At 42.8% G+C, this 13,051-nt stretch overlaps 1 protein-coding gene across 1 annotated transcript in view; it reads left to right on the forward strand.

Moving 5' to 3' along the window:
• Window positions 1–13,051, forward strand: part of LOC308065694 (sperm-associated antigen 17-like) — a 67,135-nt gene continuing 54,084 nt past the window's right edge. Inside the window, exon 1 of the mRNA XM_080391892.1 lies at window positions 1–13,051. This exon is cut by the window's right edge and continues 42,121 nt beyond it. The gene's annotated coding sequence lies outside the window, so the exon portion shown is untranslated.

Below are 13,051 nucleotides of genomic sequence, written 5' to 3' on the forward strand. Positions count from 1 at the left end.
CAGCCCCAGAGGGACAGTGGGCACTCATGGGGGCTTCTGGGGGACACCAGAGGTAGTTGAATGCATTCACATGGTAAAACAGAGCAGTCAAGGCTGCCACGATGGTATGAGGGAGCATCAGGTAAATTATTTTTTAAAGTGCCTTGGTTTCCTTTTTTCAGACCTTACCAGGCAGCTCCTTGTTGTGGTAAAAATGAGGTCATTTGCTTCTGCATCTGCCGTCTCACAGAGCATCCTCCTGGGAGAGATTAAGAGAGTTGCCACCACCCTTTCCACCTTGTTGCATCCATTTATTGTTCCTGTTATTCAACAGCGGGGCAGCTCTAAGCAGCCATCCAAGTAGTGAGGAGCAGAGGAAAGAAAACAGACTAGAAGTGGTGGGGTTTAGCCCTTGAGGACTCCTGCAGAGAGAAAACTCCCAGGAAAGAGCCTCCCCTGGTAGCTCCTCTTACACCACCTTTGCTGTGCCTCTGTTCCATCTGGACTCTGCAGGTCACTGGTTCTCCTCTAAGAAAAGAACTGAAGCACAGCAGGAGTGACTGGGAGGTGGCCACCAGCAGAGCGGGAGAAGCTGACAGATCAGTCAGCGCAGTGATGTAGGAAGGAGTTAAACTGTGAAAGCAATATGGAAGGATGCTCACCTTGCTCTAAGTTGAGAAAGGCAAAAAAGCCTTTCCAACAGAACATTCCCTGTTGAGGGGGGTACAAAGTCTCAAGCCCCAAACAAACGATGTCCTTTAAACTCAGATTACAAGCTATGAACAGGGTACAGAGAGACAGACAACAGCTTCCATTATTTACACATAAAGGGAAGGGTAAAGGAAGATTTGAAACTATTGCCTGCGTAATTTAGTAGTAATCTCTCCTATGGTGTACTGTTTCAGATTTGACAGCTTGGTATATCACCACATCCCCTTCTACTGACAGCTCCTGATTTAAATCTTTCTACGCAGCTCGCAGGCAGCGCAGTATGGCTCATCATGGACTGTCTGGGCAGAACACTTTAGCTTCCCTGTTTCTGGCTGTGGGCTCAAGGTGGGGTTTCCTCACATCCCTACAAACCGGACCACATGTTCATGTTTGGCACTATATCCATCTGCTTTGCATCTTTTTCTGATGACAAAGTGACTGTAGGAGAACCAGGGAGAGAAATGATGCCCTGAGCACCAGGTTTGGCTACTGCTTGTGTACCTCTGCCAACATGCATCCTGCTCCACTGCTGAGGTGGAGACCTGGGCTAGCTGTGCCACCAGCTGCTACTGCCAATTCATCCACCACATCGTTGAACCCTGCTTGGAACAAGTCTGGTTGAGATGCTGTTTGAAACGGTGGTAGCAGTAGATTTTCCTCCATTTACACAGGGCTTTGGGAGCAGAGAGTGCCAGTCCAACACAGGTGGCTTGTAAGGCTCCTAGTGTCACAGCTTGGTGCTAGAAGCTGGAACCCCACTGTTCAGGGGCCTTTCCAGCTAGGGGTAACGGGTCAGCTATTTGTCCTGCATCCACCAGGGCACAGCAGAAGAGATGACAGCAGAGCCTCCCATGCCCTGGCTTTGGGGCTTGACATGAGGTTCACTAAGCAAAGACAGCACTTACAATAGTTGGGAATAAAGGTGAAAGAAGTAATTTCTATTCAGACTACACAAGATTATTTTCTATTTGATTTTATCATATTCCACTTTGTTGAAGTGCTCCGTTCATCAGCTCAAAGAAAAGGTCTTTATCAACATGTCTTTTCTAGGAAGAAATTTTAATTAACATCTCTGGGTCGTTCCAGCAAAGAATTTTAGCAAGCATGAAAAACAAGACTTGTACACATGACATTACTAAGGTTTAAAATAAAGCAATAAAACCCAAAACTTCTCTGACTAGACATCTTCATTGAACACTACTAGTTTAAAAACATCACAGACTGAAACTCGACATAAACTAGAGTTGAAGGGGCATAAGGTGTCACATTTTTTTCTATACTTCATTTCAGCTGTGTTACAATGATGTTTTTTATATTTTAAGAAGCCCACAAACAGATTCAGCTGCTGTCACCACAACAGTATATGACTGTGAGAGGAAGAGGAGGACATTTGTATGTAAGCTCAGGCAGTGTGGATTAGATGAGCAGTGAGGTGGACTGAGAACTGGCGGAATGGCAGAGCTCAGAGGGTTGTGCTCAGCGGCACGGAGTCTTGCTGGAGGCCAGTAGCTAGCGGTGTCCCCAGGGTTGGTACTGGGTCCAGCCTTGTTCAACTTACTCATCGACGACCTGGATGAGGGACAGAGCGTGCCCCCAGCAAGTTCTGCTGAAGATACAAAGCTGGGAGGAGCGGCTGATCCACCAGACGGCTGCGCTGCTCTTCAGCGAGACCTGGACAGGCCGGAGAGCTGTGCGGAGAGGAACCTCATGAAGTTCAACCGAGGCAAGTGCAGGGTCCCGTCCCTGGGGAGGGACAGCCCCACGCACCAGCATGGGCTAGGGGCTGGCTTGTTGGAAGGCAGCTCTGCAAAGGCGGCCCTGGGAGTGCTGGTGGACAGCAGGGTGCCCACGGGCCAGCAGTGTGCCCGTGTGGCCAAGGCAGCCAGTGGTACCCGGGGGTGCATTAGGAGGAGGGTGGCCAGCGCACTGAGGGAGGCGATCCTCCCCCTCTGCTCTGCCCTGGTGAGCCCGCATCTGCAGTGCTGTGTCCAGTGCTGGGCTCCCCAGTTCAGGAGAGACCGGGAACTACTGGAGAAGGGTCCAGCGGAGGCTACAGAGATGATGAAGGCCTGGAGAAGAGAAGGCTGAAGGGGGACCTTACCGATGCATACAAATATCTCAAGGGCGAGAGTCAAGAGGATGGGACCAGGCTCTTTTCAGTGGTGTCCAGTGACAGGACAAGGGGCAGCGGGCACAAACTGCAACAGATGAAGTTCCTTCTGAATATGAGGAAGAACTTTACTTTGAAGGTGACAGAGCACTGGCACAGGCTGCCCAGAGAGGCTGTGGAGTCTCCTTCTCTGGAGACATTTGAAACCCACATGGACATGACTCTGCAACCTGGTCTAGGGGAGCCTGCTTCAGCAAGAGGTTGGACCAGATGATCTCCAGAGATCCCTTCCAACCCTGACCATTCTGTGAAATAGAAAATATGTGCTTCTTTGTCTTTTGTCAACCAAAAGCATCCTGAGCAAGTGTCACGGCCATCAAAGGAATTAAAACCACACAGGACACATCTCTTGCAGTTGCTTATATGATAAATGAAAGGAAGAACCATCCTTTGAGTCCAGCATTGTTGCTTCCCCACGCCTTTCCCTATGCCATCAGACAAGAACACTCAGCAGGAAGGAAGCCTATAGGATTAAGTTCTCATCAGAAAATATAGAAATCAATTTGCACTGGCTTTGGAGGGGTTTGGGAGTTAAACACTGATGGGCCAGACCTATACATAGCATATGCCATCAGGATGTGATGCAGTCAGCTTGACAAATTTCTATCAAAGATCTTCAGTTGATCAGCCAAAACAGTTTCACTGAGGCACTGAAAGCCACATCAGCTATCTTCCTCACATCTCTCAGATCTGGTGTGTACTATCCTGTGATGAAAATTTGCAAGAAGTGTTTAAAAATGGAAACCTTCCCTCTCCCCTGCTCCACAAAATGGATGGTGCTTTCTTCAAAAATGCATCCTGTGCAAAGGGTTAGGTCAGAAATTTATGTAAAAGAAACTGAAAAAATCAAGCTTGGGCAAACTTAAAGATGTACCTGCCAATTTGTTTCTTGTGATAATTCATAGATGTTGACACCAGAAGAACTGTTACCATTGAATCTGTTGTAATGCAAACCACATCTTCACTCAAAGATTTGTTTCCTTACTGATGTAATGTCCTCTCTTGAAGTGAGTGAACAATTCCTATTTCCATGGCCTGGAGAAGGCTTTCACGAAGGAATTACCCAGCAGCCTGGGACTGGTCTGGAAAGTAACTTTAAAATAGAAAGACATTCTCAATTTGAAGTCTGCAGCCCATTATGAATTTAGCTTTTCCCTTGATAAGCTGTTTGGTGATTAATTATACTCATGGTTGAGAAGTTATATGTTTTTTTCAAATTTGCATTTTCCTAACCTCACATCTAATCAGCTACCCTCATCAGCTAGATTTACGGGTCTCAGAATGACATACATCTCCTTTTGTAGTCTACTGATCATTATTAATTTACCCACAAATATTCCCTTTCATGGGCTAAACAAAATAAGCTCTTTTAGTCCTGCATTTTAAGGCAAGTTTTCCTGACTTATTTCTTTCTATTCTTCATACCTTCTTCAATATTCCAGCTTCATTCTCTGAGTCAACACCAAAATTAAACACAGCGCTTAAGGAGTAATCTTTGCAATATCCTACATAGAGGTTTTGTCACGTCCTTAGTACAAAATCATTTAAACTGCTTCTGGCTTTCTTCTCAGGCCCACAGGCTCTTGGTCTGCAGTCCCCTTGAATAATCAAAGTCTCTGTATTAATTTTCAAATCCCAAACTTAGTCACTCAGAGGATTCAGGCATGATGTTTCTTAAAATATCTTCAGCTACTACACCACAGATAAACACACTGATCTAACCAGCTTGGTTTAACATTAAGCATTGGTCAGTAATTTTACAAAAGAAAGCTACAAAGGATGTTACAATTAATCATTAAAGTGAATGGAGCTAATAATAACACGAAGATCACACAAACATACATCGAACACATGCATTCATACATTTCAGTTCATGGATCTTTGAACAAATGTTCCCATTTAGAAATGATTGATTCTGCTGTAAAGATCTGTGGGAGTACAGCTTAGAATAAATACAGGGGATTGTTTTGTCAAAAGTGTGAAAAAGCCATTTTGCAAATAAGAAACATATCCAGAGATGGCTGAATACAGTCACATGTGTGCAACACAAATTCACAGAAACAGGCATACCCAAATGTGAGTTTTTATGTGATTACACATTGCATAGTCTCTACTACTGTCAAACGACATTTGCACTGACATAAAGAAACTCAAAACCATACAATACCGTGAAACAAGTAACCTTTTCAGAATAAAGAGGGAATAATAAAACACAGCAGGAAAAATCTTTTCACTTCAGAATGCCTCATCTCTTTTTTCCTTGGGAATAAAAAATCCCTTTACAGTCAGACTCGCAGCAGCTCTCTCCAGACAGGCTACAGGGTGCTTATTTGTAACATTCACGTTTGTATAAGGCAGTCTGTTTGGTCAAAGATTTAAAAAAAAATAAATAAATAAAAAGGCAGCATATATAATCCTTTCTTGCACTCACTAAAATCTGTAATTGTTCCCTAAAGTGATATGTTTCTGTAATTAAGAAGTTTGAGAGAAATGTTTACAGGTAAATCTGATTTCCTTTTCATTAATTAGGCTAATCCAGGAAAGAAGTGTGTTCAGAGCCATCCCGATTGTTAAAGAACAATCATTTGAAAGCAGTAGAGCCTGAGAGACAGTCTTTCTTTCCACTGTGTCTGACTTAGGGTCTCATTTAGTTCAAAAGAAATCACTAAGATCAGCCAGGAAAGTACATGCGCATGCACATGCAGAGCAGAATAATTCTGTATAAAGGAATCATTTGTAGTAAACCTGGAGAATAAATAGAGGTGTCCTGTCAGTCTGCAAATGAACTTTCAGTGAATCATTAGATGGTACTAATTTGTTGAAGTCAGAAGTCAATGAAGAGGGTGAAGTCATGAGAGAGTTGTGCTCCAATGATTAGATCACTGATTATCTCATTTCAGTGTCCATGAACTGAGCTATCGGGTTGTCCCAGCATTCGTGCAGGACACTTTGTGGAGTATTCAACAGTCAGCACCAAGGATGCCACTGGCTTTGAGATCTGTTCTTTGCTAACTTTTACCTGTCACTCATAATTTCCTACATACATTTTCCAAACATTGATAGGAACATAAGGATAAAAGGAATTTAAATCCCCTAAAAGCGAGCCGTTGAACCAGCCAGGAAAAAAGGGATTCAGCTTCTAATAGATAACAGTTACCCTAGATATGCTTCCATCTCAAAATATCATGTGTACAGAGAACAAACACGCTGATGATGTGGTAAGCCATTTGGCCCAAAAGAGGAAATTACGTTCAGGTACAAAATATTGAATCACTTGGATATGGTTTTCATGCTGGAAAAAAAACCCCAACAATTTATTTTTGCCAATTGCCACTAAAGAATACAGTTTTTAAAAGGCTTGTCCTTGCCAGTTTTTGTAAACTGCTGTAGCAGGTTACCCTCTGAGGATGAGAAGGGCACTTGGGGTGGGGAGGAGGAGAAGGCACGCACCAGTACAGGGTTACCAGTTGCAAGGACGGCCTTCGTCCAACTCCATTATGTCAGCCCAGGAGTCCTGATGTTAAGGATTAGTTCTGCTTTGTATGACCCCCTGAGTTTCTAATATCACATCTGACAAAAATCACAAGATGTTACTAGGTCTCTCAACTCTAACTGGTATTGATCTACATGAAAGTTTCTGATACGCGTCAGTTAAGACAGTCCCACACAGAAACCAGTTGTGAACATGAGATGTTAGCACTTACAGTGAAATACCCACACATTTCAGGAACTGCATGGGTCAGAATTTCTTGCAGCTATTGGAAAACCACTTACTACAGTATATTTCAACCTACAGTTATTCTATGGGAAAAGGTATTACATGTCACCATCTATGACAACAACCTATCCATTGCAACACCTCTAAACTAAGGGGGAGTGCAGGGGTCTACTTTTTTCAATGACCCACTGTATCACCTTTAGCAAGCTCACTTCTCTCTCTTGGAATAACATTCACAGATTTTGTATGAAGTATGTTATTTTATGATGGGGAAAAATTCTTTCAAGCTTGTCATGTTGTCATATGATAGCACAGATGTCCCACTTGATCAGCAGCCATTGCTTCATGCAAACCATCAGGACAATCCTAAGCCTCTTAGAAACTTTCCTATATGTGCGTGCTACCTATATGTAAAAAAAAAAAAAAAAAAAAAAAAGTCTAGAAGGGGTTGATAAGTCATTTGTTTGATTTATAGACTACAAGAGAAATGTCCAGCATTGCATATTGGCCACTGTTATGTTATTAAATATTTTTTCTGGGCCATTCTGAGCTAATCTGCTGTCACATTGCCAGGAAAACAACAGTGCTATGTTGCTGGATTGCTCGGGGTTAGGATATCAGATGACATCAGATGGATTTGTAGCAGACTCGAGGCTGCAGCTTTGTGGTACATAAGAATGATTCTTAGAGAAATTATCAGCCCTCTCATATCAAGGCACAAACTAAATAAACCCTTAGGTCAGTGCGGTGACAAGAAGGTAGCCTAAAAATGGCAGGGAGGGTTGGTACAGTAGCAGGAGGTTGTCTTGCTGGCACCCAGTACTGCCATATCTGACTGCATGGCTCTTCTTGTGTGGTGGATTCCAGGGGATGTGATTATCTTTACCACCACAGAAGGACAATGTTGTCAACTGGCTGGTACCAAAGACTGTGTGCCCATTAATTCTTGCCTTCCCAAGAAGCCACTTTTCCTACGATGTGCTCAGAGAACCACCAGCAGTCTTCTGCTCTGTCATGTAGCATGTGTTGGCAGAGTGTTGTGATGAATTACAAACTTAAAATTGCACACTATTTGAAGAAGCAAATGACTTAAAATTGGAAGTGGTTGCTCAGACACTGGGAAAATATTGGCTATTGATGGAAAAAAATATTTTCTGTGCTGGTTATGCTGAGCAGAATGAGTAAGAGAGAAAATTCTATGAGGACAATGGAGGAAGCAGAAACCACTTATCAGACACACAGATAAGAATAAAGTTGTCAAACCTTGCCCAAAACTTGAGGCACGCTCCTGGTTTTACTACCACAGTGCTTCGTCGATCTTGTCTACCTACAGCTGCTTTCCCTTTTTCAACAGCATTTAACTGCCTGACCTGGGAGACGATGAAATCTCTTATCCATCTTCCACCTTCTATAAGAAGTGAGGTCCAGGTTGCATTGACATGTACCTCCCCAACAATGTATCCCTGATCCAGTCCCTAAGCGCCCTTTATTTTGTGCCCTGGATAAAGCAGGTAACCTGCAAAAAAGTAGAATAACAATAAAGTTAACGAAGTTAACATCATAACATGCTTCCAAAAAGAGTTGAGCTAATCTTGGGCTGGCAACATTAATCTTGGGATTTAACTGTTGAGCACATAACTCCTTAGGGTTTTTACTCTTTTCATATTTTTATGCAATTGGGTGTATAGTGGCGTAACAAGTATGAATGCCTGCAAACGAGGTAGCCATAGGGCCATTTCTCCTTCCAGCATTAACTAGACCAAGAAGGGAACAGATTTACTCCCTGCCTGATGCTCCAACCATGGCCAACAGGCTCAGTGAACAACCCACTCAAGTGACACATCTCCTGAATCTTTGCCCTTCTCACCTCAGCCTGAATGGAGCTTGTACCTTGCTACCTGCCCAAAACCCCACTTGCTCTCCCAGTAATAAAATCATGTCTATCACATCTCTGGCATCCATTTGCAGGATTACTTTTCAGATTGCCAGGTTCAAGTCCAAGTATTTCACTGTACTTAAAAGAAAGGCAAACCGAGGCTTAGCCTGCCTAAGGTACGTGTGTAAACACCCACTAGTGCTTGCATTCAGAGCACAAGGGTGCAGCCTGTAAGCATCCATCATATCCTGACTCACACCCAGGGCTATAAAACGCAACTTGAAAAAAATAGTAGTTGTGGGCTTTTTGAAGGATGGGCTTTAGTTTAGAGAGACAGACAGAACCCTGGGGGTGCGCTCTGGGCATTTCCTGCTGGACTATGCAGCTGTAAAGATCAGTCACATTATAAGCCTAACCAACTTGACAGAATCCCTTTAACTAAATCTGCAAATGAAGGCAACCCCTGATGGGAAGGAAGGGCCACTGTGGCTTAATTAACTGTTAATGAAGAGCCTGGGCCTTTCCAATACTAGTACAGAAGAACTTAAAGTAACACAATCAGTTGGGGATTGCTCTTGGAAAAACAGAAAGCTTGCAGCTCCCTTCACAGAAATGATGCTCTGCTTTTAAGTATTTCTGGTGTGCTCATCAAGCCTCCAAAATATGAGATGTAAGGCACAATTTTAGCCGATCATTGCAAATTACCATCTTGTCCTACCCTGTTGTCCCACCGTCTCCACATCAATGCGCTAGCCATGCTTATAGAGTATTCTGACCTAGAAATTATCTTCTCCTGTAAAATATGTTAAGTATAGAAGTCACTGAAAGTCTGTCCTCTGAATCTCTTTTCACATTGCTTTGAGTGATGGCCTCAATTAACTCAGCCAGATAATTCCTGAATACCAAGCAATGCTTAGATGTTGTCAGTTGCAAACCTTCTGCTTGACAGTCTCAGGCACTGACCTGCTGTGAGACTGAGTGATCTGTTTCTCTGTCTTTCCACAATAGTCACATAATTTGTGATCAGCAGCATTCACTGATGTACTGTGGCAAATGAGATGAGTAAGGAGAAAAAAAACAGCTGTAATATTAGGTCCCACACTACTGACAAAGGTTCACTACAGGCATCTGAAATATGAACATGCCCAATGTTCAGTCATCAGCGGTAATTTTCTCTTGAGCCAGCTCTTAATTAATATTCTCTAGATTTTGCACAATGTCATAAAAATCATGAGAGTAGAAGTGGAAAAGTCCATTGTTTTAATAGTCTGTTGAGACCAAAGAAGGCACACTCCTTTTGCTATATTCAGCAATTCTGTGCTTCCACTCATTCAAATGACTCAAGAACTGGTTCTCACCATCTCTTGTAGGTGGTGTTCCACAGCTAATAAATGTCACTGAAAAGATTATTTTTTTTTTCTCAGTAGCCCACCTATGTTTTGGTTTCTTCATGCTTATCTCATTACTCAAACTGTAATACTTGACCCTGTTCGGTGTTTCATGCTGGAAGTACATGTGGAGGGCTCACACAGATTTATAGAGTCTAGAAGGGAACTCGGTGATCATCTAATTTGACTTCTATGCACCATACGAAAAAAAAAATTGCCAAGTGATTGCTTCATCTCAGCCATTAATTTGTGGCAGAACCAAAGCATACCTTTCAAAAAGACAATGAGTCTCCATTAAGAGACCTCAAGTGGCAGAGAATTTATGATGTCCCTGGGTAAAGTGCTACAATGGTTCATTATTCTTATGGTTAAAATTCTAATTCTGAATTTTAGTGACCTGAACTCTGAGCCACTGACTCTTGCTACAGCTTTCATCATCAAAGAATTCTCTATTTTCGACTTTGCTTGAGCAATACCTCAGTTTTCATTTAGCTTACACTAATTGTGAGAGTTTAAGTCTGACTATGGTATTGCAGTCTACACAGAAACAGGGGTCTTGAGATTACTAAGAACTACCCAGCCAGTGTTGCTTGTTATAACTCCCTCTCCCCATACCTTAAGAGACCTCAAACTTTATACCCCCGTCTTTCCAGAAAGTGGCCAAAGAAAAGGAAAATTAATTATGAGAAATTATTACCACTTTTTCTGTTTTACCTTTGTGGTACTTTTCATTCAGAATATCCACATTACCTGTGCTAAGGAGAACAATTAAATATAGAGTTAATTTTTGTGGAAAGTGGGAGCTGGAAGAGATGGCTCTGAGGACTATATGCAGAAGTACAGCAAGGAGGAGAGGGCAGCAGTTTTCTCCTGAGCCCTATTGTTATGAAGAGAGCTTGTTACTATAGAAAATTACATATGCCTGTTCGTACTAATGCTGACTCCGAGTAAACAGGATCTTGGCTTTTAAGGCTTCCTCCTGAAAGTCTTTTCACATGCAGAACAGAAGGGAATTCATCCTAAGCACCTAAAAAATATTGACAATAATAATAATCTTTCTCTGTGGTTTACACATTTGGCCTTGTTGGGCATATATTTCTGTACCAGCATAAACTGTTTTAGTTAGAGGCTTGACTTTATTTTTACCTTTGAAATATTGCCTCAGCTGTGGATACAGTCATACTCATGTTTATCCTGGTATAGATTATCTTCCTCCAGTAAAGAACCAAGCTACACCAGTAGAAACAGGTGTGGGCTCTCTCCGAAGCTGACTGTGTTGCCCCCAGCAGCACCACCTGGATCACACTGTGCATTACTGGCCAGGCAGCTGCCCAGCTGCCTCCCCCAGCCACCCTGCTGGCTATTAGCACCCGGTCTTGGGCCTAATAGCACGGACACAAGGGAGGGACTGGGTAAAGCTTTAACTAAAGCAACAGAACAAGTATGTCTAAGTAAGGGAGTTACGTAGTAAGTCTGCTGTTCACAAAGGGTCTTCTGGATACAAGCAGAAATTGGGTAAGCCCAGCATGAAACAATACAGCGGTTTCATCTGTGATGTTAGGTTCACTAGATAACTCCTAGTGAAGCAATGTTCCCCTTCCAGGCTCCTCTGCCTTGCGGCTCTCTCTGACCTCGCTCAGAGATCTTACAGGTCGTTGCTTCCCTCGGCTCCTTCTCCTTGGCTCCACCATTCCACTGGGGCTCTACACACCAATGAACCCGCCTTGGCCTGGGCATTTGCCCAGACAATTTTAGTGCTTTGGTTAAGTAGATTTGTACAGGTGTGGGAGAAACAATGCAGCGTCTTATCACCTATGACCAAACCCTCCAAGAAATTCTGTCCCTCAGGCAGCATATGTTTTACATGTGACTTTGATAAATCAGTTGTGGGTTAATTATTCCCTATAATTTGTGGTAATGCAGATATGGCCTGCAGAATTAAAGACTTACAGACTTTAAATTCAAATTCCAGGTACTGTTCATTTTGGGAACTGGTCAAAGTGTAGAAATTGCTCACCTCCTAGGCTGATTCAGACTCCAATTTAAGACGAAGTCATGGGAACATAAATGCAAATTCACAGGCCATTTTGTCCAATCTCCTACACAGACCTTGGAAACATTCCAGAGTATGACCTTGCTACTCTTCTGCAGAGTCTGGCGACCTTGGTTTGACTGAGGCATATCAGCCAAGAAGAGGACTGTTACAGAAGTTTACCTTTTTAGAAATAAAGGGAGCAAAAGGTTTTCTGATGCCATAGTAGCATGACACCCAAGTAAAACTAGATGAGACAATGAGCACAAGCCACTTCTCCATTTGTAACAGAGTAAAGGAGGGGAAAATGCTCCAGGATTTGTCAACAGGACCATTTTCTGTAGTGCGGCATTTTCAGAATCATGCAGCACCAGGAGCTGTGCACAGCCCACTACCAGCTACTGACTGCAACACCTACCATCTTTCTAGGACATGAGACAAAATCCAGACGTGGAGCCATCTCAGTTCTGCAGAGATAAGAGCTAGTGAGTTAGCACTCATGATGGCACAGGTCAGATAACAGAAGTAACATATCACAGCTGCACAAAATCTCATCTGATAGCTGGGCTGAATAAAACATAAAGCCCGGATTCTTTGCCACAAGGTGATCTCTGCTCCGTGCTGTTTCAGGATTTCTGAAAGCCTTAAAGAGCTATTTAAGTGAAATAAAAATAACTTTTCATAAATAAATAGTTTACTGACCAAACTTGCCAAGGCTGCATCTCCCCAAACCTCAGGGGAAGAATTGGCTGTACTGAATCAGCTACATTGAGAAAGGTCCCTCTCTTCATGCTTTCAACACCTACAAATCTTCCAGGGCCTGCCGGGCTGCGCACAAACTGACAGCATTTCTGCAATTAAAATAAACTGGCCTAGAGTCAATTTTACAAAAGGGAAGTACAGGATTTCTTTCCGGCTTATAGAGAAGTTTGGCGGGGAGGTTTGGGGAAAGGTAGAGTAAGAGGTATAGAATAGAAGCAGGACAGCAAAGGAGCGATAGGCTGTAGCTGCAAAAACGTATCCTGTGTTGCCCTCGGTGCCTAGAATTAGTTGAGCTTTGGCCATGTGAGAAAAATACAAGTCTTTCCACCTAACAAGCAAAAGACTTTCTTAGCCTTTTTTTTTTTTTTTTTTTTTTTTTTTGGCGTTAAACACCTTGTTAATTTTTCAGCGATTA

Source organism: Falco punctatus (genome assembly GCF_963210335.1).
Source record: "Falco punctatus genome assembly, chromosome: 6".
In the NCBI taxonomy this organism is placed as follows: domain Eukaryota; kingdom Metazoa; phylum Chordata; class Aves; order Falconiformes; family Falconidae; genus Falco; species Falco punctatus.